Raw genomic sequence first — 2937 nt, 5'->3', positions numbered from 1 at the left:
GCCCAATAATTCAGCTTACCATCATACTAGTTCGCCAGCCCACTATTGAAAACTAGTAGAACGCCCGTGCGTTGCCACGAGCTTTTGAAAAAAATTAGATGGTAGAATACGCGCGCGTTGCCATGGGCTTTTGAAAAAAATTAGATGGTACTCGTCAAGATAACATAGCTGATAACAATGTTGTCTCAGCTAACACATTTTTTTGACAATCAGCTAACACACATCATACCATCAAACACAATAATGTTAAAGCGCCATTTTCGACGGGCTAGAGGTGACGGAGTCTAGCTTTAGTCCTGTGGAGGTGGCTGAGGGTACAAGTCAAAGGCCGAAGGTAGCCAGGCGGGGTCTGGTCAAACCAAACACGACGCTGTTTATAAGAGCGTCCAGCCTTGGACATTGTTGGTACTGACGCCCAGCCTTGGACGCTATTATTCCTAGTGTCCTTCCTATTTTTCAAATTTCTCATTAATGTTTATTAGTTTCAGAATTACTGGAATATTAATTATCGATAATAAAAATTTCGTCTGAAACTATAAAAAGGATAAGTACTACTCCCTCCATTCCATAATGTAGTGCTTCCTCTATCCCCGTGCTTCAACTTTGACCGTAAATTTAACTACCAAGACCGATTGCGGCGGGAACAAAAGTTATATCAGTGAATTTGTAGTCGAAAGAAGTTTTTAATTATGTAATTTTTTTTCCCGCCGTAGTCGGTCTCGTTCGTTAAATTTATGGTCAAAGTTCAACCTCGGAAAGCGCGGGCGCGCTATATTTTGGAATGGAGGGAGTATCTACAAAATAAGGGTGAATAAGTGCCTTTCTCTGGATGAAGTCTGCTTTGAAGCTGGTTGCCCTCCTCCCTGCTCGCTGGTACTGACTTGCTGCTATTGTGCTCCTCATTGTAGTCGTCGATGCCTGTGAAATAAATAATATACAAGAACTATTATCTCCAAGATTCATATAATTATCACAACCGATAATGGTTTCATGGTTAGCAAACTTGAAGAATTTATGACGCTTAAAAGAAGACCAATTGAAATAGGTGTCATGTGTCCATAAAAAAAGGTGGTTAGATGTTACAGATTTTCCCTACAACAGTTTGGTGTTCATCCCTAATAACTAATATTTTCCAACATATGGTAGTATTATTAATCACAAAAAGTAGACATGGTCTGTGAATCCTTTAGTACACATCACTCGTGCCTTTCAGCAGCTAGTTTAGCTACAAGCCTACAAGATTCAGATTATCTTGACCATGCTTGTATATTCTTGTTAATTTGCAGCAGGCAAGATCATTGAAACAGAAGTGTACCATCAGTGTATGAAAAAAGATCTTAGTTGTGTAGAATTTCCATGAATGGCATCTTCAAGTTTCTTCATGTTGGCACGGACCACTTCGCTAGCCTTCTCACCTTTGTGATGAAAGTGTAAAGTTGGCTGTGCAAGATCCAGCATTAGTCAAGTATTTGCATTTACGAATTAGGATGAAGGGTGGTGAGAATCATATTTACTTATATATACACGCAAACATGCATCCAACAGAACGGACATGCATTTTAAGCATTTAACAGGGTAAGTTTAAATCTCTGTGTGTTCTCAGATTCCTCCACTAACTGAAACATACCCAACACATCATTACCATGAAACAGAATGGAAGTAACACTGAACTTTATATTATAAGAATGAAAACGAAATAAATATTATAGCTCAATGCCATGTACATTTTTGTCGAATACTATAGCTCACGACGACTGAACTTGCATGTGATTTGTGTTAGTTGTTCTCTAGGAAGCAAGTACAGTTAGTCGCACCAACCCCTACCCACTGAAAAAACAGAGAGAAAGTATGAGGATATTAGAGTTTACAAATCTGCACCATGCATATATGAATTACCTTCTTCTTAGCCATGCTCGATAACTGCTACCAAGTTGGCATTTGTCGCCTGGATAGCCGGACCAGGAAAGACCGAGACTTGCTCGAAAATTCAAATGGCATCACGAGCACATGTTGCCAGGTGAAAATAACTTGATGGTTGGTCTGGCACAATCTGATAGAAGACGAGTGAGAGGTGTGATACCGCCGCCGACAACGACCTACCACAGAAGCTCTTCTCCCCAAAGGACCTGCAGTACAGCAACACACACCATATGTTCAAAACCAGGAACTGGCGGATCAGGATTTACCTGGAGATTGGAGGAAGAGGTAGGAGGCACGAACGGAGGGGGAGAAGGAGAGGGCTACGGTGGTGATCCGCGGCGGCGTCCGTGGGGATCCGAGGCGGCGATGGCTGGCTCGTTCGTGGGGAACCGCACCGGCGATGGCTGGCTCGTTCGTGGGGATCCGCGTCGGCGGCGGCCCCTGACTTGCTCAACTCGATCTGGGGCCTCCCCGCTTTAAGGAAAGAACGTGAGTGGATGACGCTGGCGGGGGAGAGGGTGGAGATCTTGGTGGGGAAGACGGCGGCAGGTCCTCTCGGACACCGGCGGTGGCGAAGGGCTCCGAGGGCCGCGTCGTCCTTGCGATTCGATGTACAAAAAGATCGAGGTGTGAGATATTGCCCTAAAAACTAATGTAATTTTGATTAATTATTGTGATTGAGCGGTTTATGGTAAGGATAATTAATTTAGATTTAATCTTTAAGATTGATCGTGTTTGATTCTTTCACATAAAGACATTACTAAATAACGAAGGTTCTGATCCGTTCTACAAGATTCCTATTCCTACGATAATCCTATCTTATGAACCAAAAGAGGCCTCAGATTTCTTTTGTTGTGTGGGGGATGACGCAAAAATAAACCAAGGGTTGGTGGGAATGTAGACGGAAAAAAAACCCAGCAAAATAAAACGGTTGAAAGTGGTGGGACGAAAATAAATCGTACTATTCAACCAACTCAGACATTAAAAGTAGAGAATTTTAAAATTCTAAATTAGACT

At 42.4% G+C, this 2937-nt stretch overlaps 1 long non-coding RNA gene across 1 annotated transcript; it reads right to left on the bottom strand.

Moving 5' to 3' along the window:
• Positions 1 to 228: 228 nt before the first annotated feature.
• LOC119298285 lies at positions 229 to 2504 on the bottom strand. Its single transcript, XR_005145835.1, has 4 exons — positions 2221 to 2504; positions 1897 to 2126; positions 1316 to 1440; positions 229 to 918 (listed from the first exon to the last, which is right to left on the bottom strand). It is a non-coding gene; the product is annotated as an uncharacterized LOC119298285 (long non-coding RNA).
• Between the last annotated feature and the right edge of the window lie 433 nt (positions 2505 to 2937).

This window comes from Triticum dicoccoides, chromosome 5A (assembly GCF_002162155.2).
Source record: "Triticum dicoccoides isolate Atlit2015 ecotype Zavitan chromosome 5A, WEW_v2.0, whole genome shotgun sequence".
Classification (NCBI taxonomy): domain Eukaryota; kingdom Viridiplantae; phylum Streptophyta; class Magnoliopsida; order Poales; family Poaceae; genus Triticum; species Triticum dicoccoides.
The sequence above is the reverse complement of the archived record's forward strand: the minus strand, read 5'-3'. Positions and strand labels throughout refer to the sequence as shown.